This window comes from Ornithodoros turicata, chromosome 6 (genome assembly GCF_037126465.1).
Source record: "Ornithodoros turicata isolate Travis chromosome 6, ASM3712646v1, whole genome shotgun sequence".
In the NCBI taxonomy this organism is placed as follows: Eukaryota; Metazoa; Arthropoda; class Arachnida; order Ixodida; family Argasidae; genus Ornithodoros; species Ornithodoros turicata.
In genome coordinates this window covers 10,089,686-10,108,093 of record NC_088206.1, presented here as the reverse complement: position 1 = coordinate 10,108,093, position 18,408 = coordinate 10,089,686, and the positions used below count along the sequence as shown (strand labels likewise).

Here is an 18,408-nt window from a genome sequence, read left to right as displayed (position 1 = left end):
TTGGACTCGACGTCTGTAAGCAGCGCCTCGACATGCAAGAAGTGAGACGCTCCCTATAGTGGCGTTAGTGGGTAGAGGTGTTAGTGGCGCTTATGGCGCTACGCATTGTGGCGTGCATTTGCCGTATTAGAAACATAAGACGCGACGTTTCGGAAATGCGTACTGTCTGTTACGCAGCACCTCGCCGTCGCTGTCAAGATGACGTATCTCCCTATCCCAGACAGGCGACGTAAACGAATGAATGAATCCTCTTTGCTCCGTCATTTTTCAGGAGAGATTTGTCTCCTTTGACATCTGCTAACACGCTGTGTGTTTATCGTGTCCATATGTTTTCCAATACTCAGGACCTGTTCTCGCATACAGGAGAGCTAGAAAACAGTGCTGCTGTTTTTTGCTCCGCACGCAACTATGAACCGATGGAAAACAGCGCTTGTCGGAGTTGAGCGCTTGTCAACCTTTTCAGCGCTCATTTCGAGCGCTGGTTTGTGATAGCCAATCAGGAGGCTGTTTTACTCATGACGTCGCGGAGGCGGTGGAATAGTTTTGCTTCCTCGTTTTGAGGTGTTGTGTTGGTGTCGTCTTGAACTGAACATGGCTTCGGATTTCCCATTTGTCCGCACTTAATTGGGTTTGTTCCTCCGCATAGCTTACCAAGAATCAGCATGAGTTGCTTTTGCGCCAATAAAATTCAATCATCATCAATCATCATCATATTACCAAGAATCAACCAATCAATCAATGTGTTGATCAAGAACGAGCACAACGCGAAGTGGCACTGCTTCATGTCGCCAATGATGTTTCGCGAGAATTGAGCTGCCGCGCCAGCTGACTCTGTGCGTTCTGTTTTGCAAGTGAGAACGCGAACGTAGAAAACGTCGCTTGGTTCTCAGCGCTCTGATGCAAAGCGCCGTATGTGAGAACGGCCGGGCCCTACCATACAGGAAGAGGCAACGTAGCTAATCATGAAGTTGACATTTTCTCTATTTATTTATTTTGTAGGAAAATATATTGTTTATATATTTTCCTACAAAAAGGGACAAGACCTCCCGTCCAGGCAGGCATGATCGCAATAAAACACATACAACGCAACATCATTAAAAAGCACCACATCAATGTAGCAGCAAACACACTAAAACGCACACAACCCACGTCCCTAAACATACACCACCGCGAGAAGCGCACAGAAGTGAGTTACGCGTAAACATCCTATAGGCAGATAACTTCTTTGCCGTCCTTCCTTAATAAGATCCCGGAAAGCTATGATATCAGATACGATAATGCTTGGCAATGCGTGGCAGCTTGGACGTAAAACATGTTCACAGAACGCCTTTCAATACAGCTCCGTGCTGTGATGCTGTAGTACTCTTTCACAGCACTGTAGTTCCTTCTGCCCTGCATTGCTTGTTTCCCAAATAAAAAAAAAACACTGTGCCTCATACCCCTTCATTCAGTTGCTCGTGCATCCTACAGTCAAACAGATCTGAACCTTTCTTCCTCTGTGCAGAATTCATTGCTTCTCCACATTGCCTCTGTGCAGCTTCATTTGTCCGTCCTGATACTACAGCCGCGCAAGTTTGCTGATGTCAGACAATGCGTTCGCTTGCGTAACCCGCTAGGTTTGGTTTTCTTTGCAAATATACTGTTTAGGCTTCCCTGATTCAGTACTTGCCTGACCAAGACGTGTGGCGACTAGAGAACAGCTATGTCTGTATATACGGGTTTGGCACCCCTGCACCCCTGCTATCAAATATAGAATCTGTCATGAGGTCACGACGATGATGATTCGAATTTTATGACGCACAAGGTCGAAAGGGATCGCCGTTGTTGACCTCATAGACGTGGACAACGCCACGACTAGCACCTTGGGGGAATGTGCGTCCTGGGCCGACGTTTAAGGAAACTGTGCCGCCGACATCTGTCTGAAAACGACTGAGAAAAACAGAGGAAAATTTTTTGAAACTCCCGACATCCGACGGATATACAGAAAGGGACGTCCACCTATGAGGCTCCTATAGTCGTTTTATGGATGCCTGTGGTACTGGCGCATGGCACGTGGCCTTTTATAGGCTGCCAGCGTCGCGTGATGCTCAAGCTGGCTCAAGTCTTTACAAGCTGGGGCGTTCGCAGCTTCAGACTCTGAGCGCTGATCAGTTCGAGGGAAGTTTCATGGGGGTCACACATCACGAGCCATATTTAACTGAATCTTGAAGCAATATTAGAATATTCCGAGTCATAATGAGCCAGGCGGCATAAAACATTAGTGGCTTGACGGTCGGAGGTCTATCGGCACTATCAGGACAATGGGAGCTGCCATATTGAATACTGTAAGAGGGTGGGCTACAGTGTTGCTCATTTCTTATAACAGCTAGAACTTTCGGTACAAGGAAACACTAAAGGACAAGACTAGGACAGGACAGGATACTGTTTCCGTCTTATCTTTCGCAGCTCTGTCCTTTACGGGGTCTTGCATGGAGTGTTTTAGCGATTATACGCTACGCCATATCTCTGACATCCCAGTAGGCGCTCCTGATTTACTACGAGGCATCACCTGTTTGACCGCAAAGACTCGTTGGGCTCTCCTGTGGGGTCACTAAGCTCACCTGATGGGCAGTCGGATACCCTTTGTTGGGACGCCAGGGGCCCTGTGGTACCATCAAGTCTTTTTGTCGGGGTCATTCGGCCCACTTGAGGGGCTGGGAGACAGCATTTCTCGAACCGCTAACAGTCCTGTTGGACCTCTAGAAGTTGTTAATGCGCCGACAACCTGTTTTGATGGTCCATCAAAATATTCTAATAGATCATAGAATTTCTGATGGAGTATTGTCGGATTTTTCGAAAGAGCGCTTGATATTGAACTCACAGCAATCTTATCTCATAACGAATACGTAAAGGATTTGGCGACACTGATGAGTAGTGATATCTGACAGCATGACGCGAGGCTCAATTTGGAAATCTTTCGTGCACACCTTTGTTCTAGTTGCACAATGACAGGAAGTATTACGCATAGCGGCTCAGTAATAATGCACTTGTAACAAACTAAAACACACCGAACAAAATGTTCCTGTACTTAGGCGGAATAAAATATCTACAACTGTCTGCTTCTATCATGGATTCTTCTATTAAAGGGACCATGAAAAGATATTTGACAAGCCTACGATCATTTTCAATTTTTTTGCTCTGTACTAAAGTGCTTGGAATTCAAATTATGGTGCGTGGGGTGAAGTGGTGCACCTTGTCCATCATAGCAACTGAATATAAACACTTTGGTACAGAAGCTCTGAGTGACACTTACGCATGCATGACGTCCATAAGATGTTTCAAGAAGGAATGCACACTCCAGGAAAGCCCAGGGTGTCTAAAGCCCTGGAAAACCAGGAATTATCAGTGACTTTTGATTCAACTGGAAGAAGTCAGGGGATTATCGGGGAATTCGCCAAAAAGCGGCAGAAGTCAGCGGAGACCGCAGACGAGCGCTGTCACGATGCTCAGCGAATCGCGTGTGCCGATCAGGGGTTGAGTGGCCACAGTGCATCAACAATGGCGCAAGTAGCAGTTCAGCAGTAGCTCAGAGGTTGAAAAAAAAACGAGGGGGGGGGGTAGCCTCATTAATGCTCACTAATGATCTGTTTTATGAGTTGTGTGTATTAAGACGTAGAAAGAACCACCAGGTTCCCTTTTGTTTTGGTCAGGGAATTTGCGCGAAATAGTCAGTCAGCCAAGGGAAGGTGAGGAATTGGAAGGCTGCAGTTTGGCGGACACCCTGAAAATTGCCAAAATGATAATGTAACGTGGCCTGCGTCTGGAGGCTTTAATGTCTTTGGTGTTACAGATGCCAGGTGAATGTTCTCACATGTCCTAAAGCTTTTTTCGCTTTTCGGGACTGTGTGCGCTATTCATCAACCTCACGGAGCCATAGTGCCGTTACACTACGTTTATAAACTATATTTTGAACAGATCATTGAAACTTTATATCAGGGTGCGTGTAAAAACTAACACACGCTTCTGTTCTGAGGGCAAACACTTCGTTGTGGCTGTTTTGTCCTTCTCCCTTAAGTAGGAGAATATACTGCTGGGGTCTATTTCTGCTCCTGGAGCCTTTTGTAGATTTGAGCAATTTCGACACTTCATTGTAGTCGGAAAGGACTGAACCAGGCTTCCCGCAAATTCATACTGTGCATCTATCGCAGTAAGGTCGGCTCTTCCGGATGCTACACCACTGGCTCGGTACCAGTGTCTGCTTCTGATTGAGAGGTGGAACAGGCAGAAGGGCCTGCCGAACCTCAGCTGCGGTTATGGAGTGCACAGGAATGCGTCCTCAGTTCGTTCAAAAGGGTTGTAGTGTTTGCCTCGCAGTTCACCCTGCCAGGGAGCTTGAGGGGCCTGCCAGATAGAGCATGCTTAAGCCCTGCGACAAACTGAAATGGATTTGGTATCTCATTGAACCCTTGAATTTCCGGAGCTCTCCAAACAGATCGTAAGATCATACCACAGACCTCGTACAGCAGCGATAGTGATCTGCCATCCATTTACTGTTGGGGGGTGCCTATCACAATCAAACTTCCACCCAGAGATACGCACTGCAGCTTCCTCCTGGATCTCTTTGCGACCAGAGACACCTGACAGTGCATATCGCAGCTTTTCTGTCATCACCCTGTACAGCTGAGGAGTTGTTCAGGGTGTCAAACAAAACATCCATCTCAAGGAGGAAGTCTGATGTTGCAGGACTGAAGTGTTCTGCATCAAGGGACATTAGTACCATGCAAATAAAGGCAGAGGTACCTGCAGACACGCTGTCGCTCAACACTTGTGTTGTAAGCTTGACTCGCATGTGTTGAAAGACGGTGGGGGAAGAAAGGTGGCTGTGTGTAAACTTCGGTGCCAGCCTCACTTTTAATGGGTGAAGGTTCTCATAGAACTCCCTAATGAAGGACCAACACACCTTCCGCGTGCAGTTCCCAAGTGTGGAGCTCATAACGGAGCAGAAGATCCCTCGTGATCTTTATCAGGTGTGTGGGTGGGAGGAGGTGTACTTTAGACTTATCAATAACAAAGAAAAGTTTGATAGTGAAACTTCCAACTCTCAAGTAAATGCACAGTTGCTAGAACCTTGGTCACACACAAAGCCTTCACAAAGATTTCATCCGACTGTAGTCTGCGAATTGAGTCAAAAAGCAATGTGTGCAAAAACTTTGTGTCGAAACTTTGAAGTGCGAAAAGTTCGAAGCCCACGTTTAAGTTCGGCGTAACGCAAACTGCAGTTAATTTGGGTGTAATTAAAGTGCTAAAGTGCAATTAATCTTGCATATTTCTTTCTTGCAACTTCCATGCACTCCATGTTTACTATACGGCCTTGTTGAAATTCATCTCGCACAGGGGAAACATAAGAAGAGGGGAAGCGCTTCAGCACGCAAGCGTAGCAGGCGGCGATATGTTGGGCTGGATGCAGCCCAACATTACTCTTTACAGGAGTGAGAAGTAAAAATTCAACCAGTCTGAAACAGGAGAAGTGGAGAAGGAGCGTGCACAACGGTTCCTGTTTGATTGGTTATGCTCGAGTGCTTCGAAAAGGATGATGTTCGGCTATTTTTTTCGATGGTATACCTCCCGAATACCACTGTCAAGTTCGGCACACTCTTCCCATTGGTGTGGTAAAAAAGTGACCTTTACTTGGCAAATTTCCGAGTACAGTTCGCAAATATTTACATATTTACATAGTTAAACTTATGTTACATGACATTCACATAAGGAGGTGGCAAAAACCTAATAAGAATAAATGCCGTTGACCGCATGATTCTGCGTGGAGTTTTTTTTTTTTTTTTTAAGGATAGTCTAATGACACGTTTTCTGGGACATCCTGTAGATCAAGGGTTTTCATCTGTTTAATAATAATAATAATAATGTTTGATTGGCGCCCAAGAACGATCCTGATGACCCTAATGTTGGCACACACAAATACAATAAAATGCACTACAAATAGAGACAATATACATATAAATACAGTAATACAATATGCACCAGCAACGAGACACGATCTACGCGGTCACACACACAAAAACAAAAACAGAAGAGACTGTACATGAAGAAAAGAAAAAAAAATACATGACGTGAATTGAAAACGAGAAAAGAGCACACGCGCATTGTAATGTGAGAAACAAATGCAATCGCACTGCAACAAAAGGGAAATTATCTGAAAAAGTAAAAGAAAAAAAATCTCCGAAAAATGAGAAGAGATATGACACCTAAATGATGTACATGACGCTGAAAAAATATCAAGGGATGAAGGGAACGAGTTAAACAAGATTTGGCATCGTGTATAAGGGGGTCATTAGGACAGCAGTGGTTGACATAGAACGTTGGGGGGTTCCGCAGAGTAGCACGCGGGAGACAAAAATTTAGGCGGCGGCCTAACAGAAAAGGGGATTCAAATATTGAGTGCACACATTTATAAAGAAACATCATGTCATAAATGTGGCGGCGGTTAACAAGAGGAAGCAAGTGCAGATAATTTGAAAGCTTGTCATAGTCATACGGTAAAAATGCGGGGACATTCCGCAAGAAACGCAAATGAATAATATTTTTGAAATTTGATAATATTATATGAAATATAATTTTGCACAGCTTCAAGACGTTTGATATCGGTGGCACATAAAGCATTCCATACTACTGACGCATACTCAAGTCGGGGAAGAACGCAAGCTTTGTAGAGAGTAAGAAATACCGTGTGAGAAGAAAACATTTTACAGCTGTAGGTGAGCAAACCAAGCATACGCAGAGCAGCAGAACGAATTGCTCTCACATGCTCATGAAATTGAAGCTTCGCATCAAAGACAACAACGAGATCACGAATGCCGTCGACTCGGGCTATTTCGCCATCAGAAAAGTACTGAAATCGGGTTACTTGCGCGTGAATGAGATAACTTTAGTTTTTGATGCGTTGATTTTGAGGAAATTAGAAGTACACCAAGAAATAACACTGTAAACATCCTCCTGAAGCAGTAAGCAATCAGAAGGCGAGGTTATGCTTTTCATTATTTTGAAGTCATCAGCATACTGTAGCATGGTGGAATGTTTAACACAAGATACAAGATCATTAATAAAAATATTAAACAGTAGAGGTCCGAGATTTGACCCCTGGGGTACACCGGACGTACAAACATAGGTATCAGAGTAGGATCTGGACACACACACAGAGTATAAGCGATGCCGTAAGTACGAGGCAAAGAAACGTACAAGAGAGTCAGAAACACCATATAAACCTCTCCGTATTATTTTTAGTCCGTCCGACTCCAACTCCAACCATATAAACCAAGCTTACGAAGGAGCTGAATATGGTTCATTAAGTCAAATGCTTTCGAGACGCCAAAATAGATTACATCCATTTGACCACGAGAAAAAAACGCAGGGGAACAGACTGACATGAATGATACAAGATTTGTGACTGTTGATCTCCCAGGCATAAAGCCATGCTGACTGTCTGCAATTTTGCGCTTAAAGAACGAGGACAGATTAATATAAATAATGTGTTCGAAGACTTTGGAGCAGACGCATAAAATACTTATAGGTCTATAATTAGTAACAATGTTATGGCTGCCCGATTTATGGACAGGAATGACAAGGGAAGTCTTCCACGGTTGTGGAAAAGTATTTCGTTTAAGAGAAAGATTAAATATGAATACGAGCACAGGCGAAAGGATGTCACGCTAAACTTCCCGGTCCCGGTGTCGTTGTGGGCCTTAGTTTACGAATTGAATTGTGGACATCATTCTCAGTAATAACAAACGAGGGCAGATGATCACTGTGCATTTGTGTAAAAGAAAAGGCAGAATCTGTGCTGGCCAAGTCATGAAACACAGACGAAATAGTGTGACGCGAAGATATTTGCCACGACAGGTGGATTGCATTGCATCACATTACCGTCAAACAGAGACATAGTGCTAGCTTTCTCACGCTTACATTATTTATGCCAGGTCCAAAAATTACGAGGATTGCTTTTTACGTCATCTTGAATCCCTTCCAAATACGCATTACTGTCTGAGTCAGCAGACTTCTTGAAGAGCCGTCAAAAAACAGCAAATTGTTCATAGTCAAATGCCCTTCCAAATTTCTTAAATCTTCTATGAAAATATCTCTTTTTGCTATGATAACTGCGCGTGAGAGCAGAAAACCAAATAGGGTATTTGCGCCGACGTGGTATGGTATATGTGACAAACTCAGAAATAGCATTTCCAATAATGTTGGTGAAATTCAACACTGCATCATCATGATCAATACAGTTATACACAGAGGAGAAATCGCATGCCGCAAAATGGTGATACAGACCACATAATCTCCCTTACGCAGATCCAGTTAAGGGGATCCAGCTAGTAAAAAGGCATGGCGTTCGTCTAGTATACTTAAGGGGCAATTATCCGCTGTTCCCATCTGCTTAAGTGGACGAGTTTGGAAAACAAAGCTAGCAGACGGCACGGTTGAATATATACTGGACCCAATACTTTTGCTGCGGGCCCTCACGTATCACGGGATTAACTAATTAGCTAGTTACCCAGCTGTCACCTTCGATTCCAGTGATTGGTGCCTTGTTACCGCTCGCCGCTTTGTTAGTTAGACTAACTCTCCAAACCGAGTTCTTGTGCATTGTAAGGAACGAACTTCATTTATTTCGAGGCAGAAGAGTACTAAGTGGCAAAGTAACTGCTACAACATAGACAAGTACACTAACAGCGAATAACCAATAAAAAGAAACAACGTAGAAAGTTATCAATAATGCAAGACAAGGCTCCAATTCGTAATTTAAAAACTATTGTTAAGTTCTCATTTCTTTCCACAAAATACTAAATGCGTAAAGTACGTATGGTTACGTAGGCCTTTCCGATCACTCATGTGACACATTTGAGAAATGCCATGTAACGTTTTGGCGTTAACAGCTACTACCACTACTGCACGAATGACCATGGGGTGAGGTGATTTTCACCCACCAACTTTCACAACCACTCCGAGGTTCGTCGTGCCAGCGCCACCTAGATTTCAGAAGGCCTGCTTATTGCCTCCTCATTTTCTTCGCTACGGTGACATACATCGTCAGAATTCGTCTGCTACTGCGATTCGCCGTTCTGCAAACTCAAGAACACGCAAATGATTGCACACAACTTAGAACCTGCAGGCTTGAGTCTGAGGACCAAAAGTGCAACACGCCTTCCAGAAAACCAGTCTTGATCAAGATATTTTGCGTTCTTGATCAGAATATCGAACATTTTGCGCTTTATTTTAAATTTTTCCTCGTTCAGTACACGGAGACGTTCAATCACTGCTCGCAGACGACGGTGGTTCTTCTCTATGGCTACTACTGCTGAAAGCTCGCTCCTGATTGGCTGCCGGCATTGAAAACACGATACTGATTGGCTGTTATTAGTTGTACGTCACGTCGACGAGTAAGCAGGCTTTTTCTATCTAGGTGGCGTTGGCCGTGCTCTCGAGATAAACCGACGAGGGCGAGGGAGGCGAGACTTCCACGTGCGCTACGAGGCAATCGTAATCGTTTGCCTTCATGCACCGCGGACGCTCGTCTCGTTCTTCGCTTTGATTGGTTGGTCGTTGCCGTACACCGTCGTCCGTCGCGCACGGACCGACTTCTTCCGATGACCTCCGGGCTCCCGCCCGGCAGTGGGGAACGCGGCGTTATTGCGACCAATTTCAAAGGAGAATTAATATCGCACTGTGACGCAGCCGACGTATGTGAACAGCGTATTATGTCTGGTGGGTGTGCGCGCGTGTGCGCAACAGGCACTGGTGATTTTGTTGGTTCTGCGAAATTTACCGAAAAGCACCGATAAACGTAGGCCGGTAAATTTTTTATGCGTTCGTTGAAAATAATTATTCACCGATAGTCGTCGAAATGAGGGCTTCAAATGTCTTGATATAATTTGCCGTCCCTTGGTGCTGAACTGCTTGGCAAGGGACAGAGGACATGAGTCATGAGGTCATTGTTGAAAGAGGAAATATTTCGTCTATAGGGAGCGTTTTCGCGTTTGACTCCTACAGCGAAAGGAGCGGCGTGCTATGTCACTTAATTGCATCGCTTAACATGTACCTCACAATATTTTATAACAAGTTCCGGTTTTAATAATTGTCGTGTTGGTTCAAGTGCATGGGAAACTCCCGTATCGTTTCTAGATGGTTTCCAACTGGTGTCTTCACATTTCAAAATATTACCACCGAAAGCAACCGATTCCTAGTGGACGAAATAGCCACCGATTTTTCCCACCGAATGTTCATAGAGTTAAGCACCGAAAACCAGGAACCCTAGTTGTAAATAATAAAGTGTGTTGGTAGAATAAATTGAATTGAAATATCTGCGTCTTCAATAAATGAGACAGAGCCATGCAGAATCCTTTATGAAGGGCTTACCTGGAGCATCATCGACGTTGCTCGTTAATATGACAATTCGTGTTATGACCGAAATCCGATGGAACGGCCTTGGTGATATTAAATAGGCTAAACTGTACTATGCAAATTGAGACGTACAGTGCTGGGCAAAAGTTTACGGCACACCATTCCTTCCACGGAGTGACACGGTAGCAGAAAATGGGATCGTATGGACTTAGAGACGTGTACCTAGGTAACCAAGCCACCTGTTTGTATCCCGGTACGCTACCGTTCGCTGCTAGCGTGTCGCTCTGAGGAAGGTATGCGCCGGAGTGTGTCCAATAAAGTGTAATAAAGCTTGGCCATGTAATGTCGAGACTGGGATGTACCCGGGTTCGAATCCCGGTGCTGGCTGTGCTGTCTGGGGGTTTGTCCTGGGGTTTCCTCAGACGTTTTCACACATATGTCGGCACAGTTCCCTTAGAAGTCGTCCCATGACGCACATTCCCCCAGGGCGTCAATCGTGACATTGCCCACCTCTGTGAGGCCGGCAATGACGAACCCTTTCACAACCACCACCACCACCACCACCACCGCATGACATGATGCGGTAAAAACAGGAATATACTTTTATGAAACTATGTAGCAGGTAGACTGGCAATGTCTGACAATGTTGTGACAGAGCACCCATTTCTGCAAGTAATGCCCTGAGTCGTTCTAGGGAAGGCTGCAATGCGGCACCCATAAAAAAAAAAAAAGGAAGAAAGAACATACCGCCACGAGTCAACACCTCCTAGATAGCAGAAGGCCTGCGCCCTACCTAACTCACGGTGGCCTGCGTAAGCTTTGCGAGCTGCTTGGAGCTTTTATCTTGTTCGCTCTTTCATTGATAGTTCATTGTCATAGTAGCATCCACAGCAGGCCTTCCTGTGTGACGCTGTGCCACGTGGAAGCAGGTCTTCTGATATCTAGGAGGTGTTGCAGGAGTGCACCGGAGTGTGACGAAAGCATTTAAGCTTATCAGCCCGTCGTCCTTCTCCTGTTATCAGTAAATGCGCGTGCTATGCTGCCATTCCAGGGCGCCGCTAAGACGTAGACACACAGAGACGCAGTTGCAACGCGAAGACGTGTGGTTCGCTCCCTCAGTTTGAAGTGTTCGTGTGCAACCCGATACTTTTCTGAGATTTAGTCGTGTGACAACGTCGCGTCGCGTTTTACAACGTGTGTTTGCCTGGGTATGTTGGTTGAGTGTTAATGGATCTTACATCGCGTCTCATGCTCAAGTGTGCAAGAGGTGAGCGGTAGTTTCCTCGTCCGAGCCGTGTTCTTGTTATTTCGGGAACAAAGGAAAAAAAAAACCGCATTCCACATCTGGAACAGAAGAGCGAGGTTAAACGATTCAAATAAGGCAGTTGTTGAAAGACCGTGCTTGTCTAGCATTTATGAAGTGCGGGCCTGATGCCTTCTCTATTTGACAACGACTGCTTCCTGGGGCGTTGGAAGCTTTGTTTTGTCTGCTTGTGTGCAAGTCTGAGCATGATTCTCAGAAAGTTCAGTTCAGTTTAGTTTTTATTTTCATGGTGGTCATGAACGACTGATGACTCTGAATAATAGTGCACCGCTCTAGTAGAACAACACCAAGAAGCATAACCAAGCGTCACACAAAGCATGACTATGATACTGTGATTATCCTAATGGTGGGTGAGAAAACTTTGCGACTTGCAAAAATGTCGATGCCATATTGTCGATTAACATAATTATGGTCAGTCATAGCACGTGTTAAAGGACTCTGAACGCGAGATATTCAATCAATCATTTTTATTCATTCATTCATATAATGCATACAATTACCATAGAACTGATGGATATCTATATATTCTATAAACAAGATATTCTAACAAAATACAGGTGAGTGCCTTAGCACCTTATCAGGGACGTTAAAACAAATCGACGAGAGAGGATAGGGAAAGAGTAACATAAGTTTGTCCAATTGGAATCATTGATGGACTCATCTAATCAGAGCAGCAACTGGCCTCCAACGTATTGGGAGCCGCATCTCTATTGAGCAGTGGCGGTTGAAGAAAAGGCACCAGCAGCGGGATTCGAACCCGCAACCCTCTGATTTTCGGTCAGAGATGCTACCAGCTACACAGTGCCGGCTACCGCCTCTTCTACGTAGCAAGCCACGCTAGGAAACAGTGTGCCACGCACTCACCCCCAGCGCATTGTCTTTTACGTTGTTCCCCAGTCACGCCCACATTCACGCAGAGTAACACATCCCGACTTGCTCCACTGTGGCACCTTATGGTGGTTACTCGGAGACGTGTCCTAGCACGTGGTCTTTTTCCAAGAGTCATCCGGGAGGCTGGAGAACATACCGTGTGCGAATGGCTTTGCATACCGCTGTTTTGCAACATCTGCAGCCTCCCTATGCGCTGGTGGTCCGGCAGTAGAGTGCGCCGCTCTGTCATTGCAACTCTGTGGTAGGCCGTTTGGGGGCGTGCTATACCGGAGCGATTTGCCTCCTGGTGTCCTCCAGTGGCGTTGAGTGAATAAGATTGCGCACATCTGTCTGCATCAATAGCCGGTCCGTTGGCATGAAGGATATTTGGGTGAGTTGATAGTATTTCACGCTGTGTAGCTACTGCTGGCCTGTGAATGGCTCCTTGGTGGCGCGTAATAAAGAACGTTCTACCTGTCACTGTTTTCCAGTGCTCAAGACACACCACCGTGGACAAATATTATTGTGAACCGCCATATTGCTGTATCAGTTAGCCTTCTAATGGTGTTTCTTCTTCGTATAACAGGAGTGTTCCTGGAGCTATGTGGTCTCCCTGGTGTGTACCTGCAGCTACATTTCTTTGAAGCTTCAGCGTAACTGCGAAGGCTTCTGCGGGATGTTTGGCATTGGCATTCCTTAGGTTCCACAGAACCATGAATAAGTAGCAGGCACATTGGCGCCCATGATAAGGTTCTGTGGAACCTAAGGAAAACGTCGTTGACACCAGGCGTTCTCCAGAGCGAGTTGATTCTGTTGCGCACCACTAGGCCGATATATGGCGATAAAAAGATATACGGTGGGATGTGAGGAACGAAGTTGATGTGAGTTTCGTTCTGTAGAGCATTGTCCATGAATAGAGCTGACAAATTTTCTGTGGATGACTGTTTGTAGTGGTCTCCCCAGGCATGTTGGAACAATAGCTGTCAAATTAGGATCGATGAAAGAGAGATTATCAGCAGGTGGTAGGTATGCCTTCCAGAGTCGTCTTTCTTAGATAGGCTTTGGAGTTGGCTTTCGAGAAAGGTATGGCGCTGAGCTCTGTCTTGCTTAGAGCTTCCTTGGCTGTTTCGTCGGCTGCTTCATTCCCAGATATACCACAGTGGGAGGGAATCCACCGCAGTGTTACAAGTGTCCTGAGTCTACGGCATCGATGAGTGTGGTGAGGATATAAAATAGTTTGTGCACCTATAATTCAAATCCCTTCTTTTGATGATAACTTCTAAGGAGGACTTCGAATCTGCGCAGATGAGCCAAGTTTTCGGGCGAGATTTCTTCATGTGGAATCGTGCCTTCAATATACCGTGTAGTTCAGCAGCGGTAGATGAGGTGCCATGCGAGAGCCTGTATCCCTTCCGCGTGGTTTGGGATACATACGCTTTCAGATCTGTCTTCTGTAGAGGAACCATCTGTATAGATGTATAGACTGTTTTTGATGAGAAGGTGCCCTAAAGATATGCTAGGGGCAATGTCTTGAGCACGGAGGCGTCCGTTTCTGATTTCTTACTGATTCCCGGAATTTCTGTGTGTACTTCCGGGTGCGGTAGGATCCAAAAGGGCTGTCCTTGCTGAAGCGTGTGAACACTTCACTTAATCTGTATAATCTGTTGATGATCTCTGTCGAGCTGATTGTACAGCCTGCTATTTAGTCACTGCTGGCCTGTGATTGCTTCATGGTGGACATTCAGCAGCAGAAAGAACACAGACAGGAATTGGAGAAGATTTCGCTTGGTTGATGGCGCGGTATAGTGAGCGATTTGTTTGCCAGTGTTCTTTCGTGGTGTGGAGAAATAGGCCGAGGACGAATGGTATTGGGCGTCGCTACGTTGTCATATCAGCCGTGTTATCTGCCACTTACTCATTGCTGGACAGTAGTTGGTTCGTGGCGTAGCTGGTATATGAATAGTCCCCCGACAGCCTGGAGAATATACGACGCGCTGAGAGCGTTGCCCGCCTCTGAGTCATTGCAATATGTATCAACACCAACATCGACTATGTATCGAACACCATCGGCAATATGTATTCCGATGGTGTTCGGTGACCTGGAGGAAATATCGTGGGCGCCAATGTGCCTGCTACTTATTCATGGTTCTGTGAAACCTAAGGAAAAGGTCGTTGACACCAGGCGCTCTCCAGAGCGAGGTGATTCTCTTGCGCACCACTAGGCCGATATATGGCGATAAAAAGATATACGGTGGGTTGATGTTATGGGACACCGCTAAACCAGTTCCTCCATGGCCCTCCGATGTTCTGGCGGACCTACAGCTGGCTGATGGTGTTCGTCCTCTGTTAGGCTGCTCTGTCCATGGTCCTCCGGTAGTCCGGAGGAATTGCGAAGGGTTGATGGTATTTCCTACCGCTAGACCAGTTCCTCCATGGCTCTCCGATGGTCTGGAGAACCTGCGGCGGGCTGATGGTGTTGCCCACCGCGAGGCCACTCTGTCCACGGTCCTCCGATGGTCTGGAGGACATCCAGCGGGCTGATGGTGTTGCCCAAGGCTGGGATACTCTATACATGGTCCTCCGATGGTCTGGAGGACCTGCGGCGGACTGATGTTGTTGTCCGCCGCCTTGTCGCGCACTAGTTCAGGGAGGGGGAAGAACTACCCGCTCCCGAACTTGGCGACGGTGGCCTAGAGTACTGGACTGGCTCTTCTGGGACGCCTTCCGGCCACAAAGATCTATTGACGTCTTGGATCCACGCCTGGATTCGCACTCGCATGGCCTCAGACACCGGCTGGGGTTGGGATCCAGAGCTGGACAGGTGTTGCTCTATGGACTCCACGTCTAGAACGAACCCTTGAAGGCTTCTTACACACATGAAATAAATGACCGTTAAGGCCATGACGAAAAAGAAGGCGGCGGCCGCCAGCAAGGCGCGGCCCCCAGGGATGTCGTGGTGCACAAATACTGCCCCGGTAGCAAATAGTGCCCCGGACAGCAAGAACAAGGCGGCGACAATGCCGTACTTAAAGTTCCTCGAGGTGAAGAAATCCGCCATGACGACAGCTAATACTGATAAATTAGCAGAAACGAAGATATGCCTTCCTCGTTTCTTGTATATTTTTCATCGTCCTCAGACAGTGATTTATAATAGTGACAATCAAAAAAAAGAGAGGACAGAACGATCACATAAATGATCATATGGTTTTCAGTTATTTAAAATGATTCTTGAACTTCGTGTACTTGCAGTGTACGCCAATGTGTCAGTCACGGTTGGTAAATAGACCCGATCATCAGTGTTCGGATAGGATAGTAGAGGGTAGGATGTCAGTTACTAGAGGCGAATTCCATTGGCAGAGCTGGGTGCTCCTGTGTCTTAGCACTAGTGCTGAATGATTTTTCTCCCGTTGGGGACCAGAAATCGTTTTGTTGGGGGATCCAGGCCAGGCATGAAATGCTCAATTGCGGGGGGGAGGTGGGGTGAGCGGCATAGTGTTTCCTCTACAGATTGAGAAGTGTTTACCCGCCCATTTACGTAGGTTCCCATTGCGGCGTCGACGTAGTAGTATGTGGGAGCACGAAACACCGTTGCGCGCACACTGAGTAACAACAGCCCATAGCACAGTAATTCAAGGACTTCAAGAGAAGGATGGCTGCTCGATTAAAAAAAGAAAAGCACCAAAAATGTCTTTGCCGCTGAGTGACCGCGGTTGCCTTCGTTTTCTTTTCCGCTGTTCAGAGGGGCATGGATGAAGAGCGCAGTGTTGCTCTAGTTCCAACTTTTTCTACCGCCCTGAAGCGGTCACTTACGGCAAGGTTGTCATGATAACTCGCCACCCGCTACCAAGCAACCGAGGCGCGCGCTATCTGACCAGTATCGTGGTTTCGAAACCTTGTCATTCGGTCCACGAAATACATGAGCGTAGGGTCACCCGAGCAACATGTTATTTGGTTGCTGTAGCCGTCGCAAAGCAGAACAATGCAATGTACTAGTGTCTGCAAACCTGACTGAAACAACGTAAGGGTTGTACTCACCGCCGTTACCGGTACGCGTAAGGCCTAACTGCTCCGTTTGCACACACCTGAGCTCGATCACCGCATAAACTTGCACTAACCTACACAGTAAATCATTTTACACCTTTATTTGCTCAAACAAGGTGTATTCTTACAAAAACACCCTTTTCTATTCCACAAAGAGTGCAAAAAATGCATTACTAAAGGTGTAATATCGACATACACCACGTCTTATCCAATGTGGATCATTAAGGCTGTAAAGTGGGGTGTTGAAACAGGTGTTTTCTGTCGAATGCACCTTTTTTACACCCATTTTAATTGGGAGTATGGTGTTAAAAATGATGTTTTATTTCGCGAGAGAAAAATTATGCTGGTTTCACAGCTCCGCTAAGCAAGTAATCACATTATAGACGATAACCTGAGTTAAAAACACAATTTTTGACAGGGAGGGATGTTAGAAATTAACTTATACCTTTGACTCGTTGCAAACGTGGGTGTTAATTGCAAAAACACATTCCCGCCACCGTTACAAACGTTACACGCTCCACCACATGTAACGAGCGTGCCCCAACAGATTTTATTTCAGTATATGATGCATCCGACACGCCAATATAGGCTACTGAGGGTGCCCCAGGTCTCTTTAGGCCTCTGCACTCACGTTGGTCCCACAGTGTTAACAAGCTAACGAGGCGTGCCTGCGACGCATTGCACTCCGGTTTAGGTTCTACGATGGAACCACTGCTGGAAGTGTACCGCGTTCGCGGTGCTGCTTGCCATAGAAGCAAGAACGTCGAACTGTATGTCTCGGCCAGTGGTGTCGGTATGCTGCCGCGGAAGCTCCTATTACACTATTTGCGAGGGAATATTTGCTAGCAAATAATTCCATCACAGAAGGTGATTTCAATAGAATGCTCCCATTTTAAGGGTGTTTTTTTTAAACACCCATTATAATAGTGTTTTATTAGGAATACACTTAAGTAAAGGGTGCATTAGGAAACACCCATCATTTGAGTGTAAAGGCAACACCAAAAAGGTGTGCGCCATGGGACAAGCCATTTACACCAAAGGTTTACTGTGTAGTTACGTAATTTGGTGTCGCAACATTACAAAAACCTATCTTTGAGACGAGGAGCGTCTATCAAAAACCGTGATAAATACAGGAAACGCCTTTGTTTACAAAAGCGTTGAGCGCCCACGAAAGACGACGCCATTTTGTACGAGGTCCGAATGGCCAGGAGGGTGTTACGTTTGCTATGTCTTGTGACCAAAAGTACGGCGTTGCTCCCTTTGTTGTCTTCTGTGTTTGTTTATGCGCGCAAATAGCAATAAAAACGGCGTATTTTGTAATTGTTCCATTGAAAATGGGGACGATATGCTCTTATACTTAGAAATATCATTCATTAAAAAAATGCCAGAAATATAAAAACGGTATTCACGCCTGTACTCCAGTCTAGGCCTGCATGCATATACTGTCCCCAGAAAAACATGCATTTCCATACAATCCCTAGCCCTACCGCAGTGATGGAAGTGGCTCGAAACATTCTGGTGCAGAAGTCAAGAAGTCCACAGCGTGGACAGTGGCTCCTTCTTGAATAAGATTCGAACGGAAACTAACAGGCAAAAATGGAAGAAGTCTAGCACTCGCAAATAGATAAAATAAGTATTTAAAGCGATTGAAACACTTACTTTACTGAAAAACAAGCTTTCGGACGGAGTCCGTCGTTCATCATGTCAGGAGGTCCGTCCTTCATCGTCCGAAAGTTTGTTTTTCAGTAAAATAAATGTTTCAATCTCTTTAAATACTTATATGA

At 45.8% G+C, this 18,408-nt stretch overlaps 1 protein-coding gene across 2 annotated transcripts in view; it reads left to right on the top strand.

Annotated features, from left to right (window-relative positions):
- The first annotated feature begins 11,446 nt into the window (after positions 1-11,446).
- The window catches only part of LOC135399023 (trissin receptor-like), a 456,620-nt gene continuing 449,658 nt past the window's right edge, over positions 11,447-18,408 (top strand). For both annotated transcript variants that reach the window (XM_064630652.1, XM_064630649.1), the window contains exon 1: positions 11,447-11,656. The gene's annotated coding sequence lies outside the window, so the exon portion shown is untranslated. The remainder of the gene's footprint in view (positions 11,657-18,408) is intronic.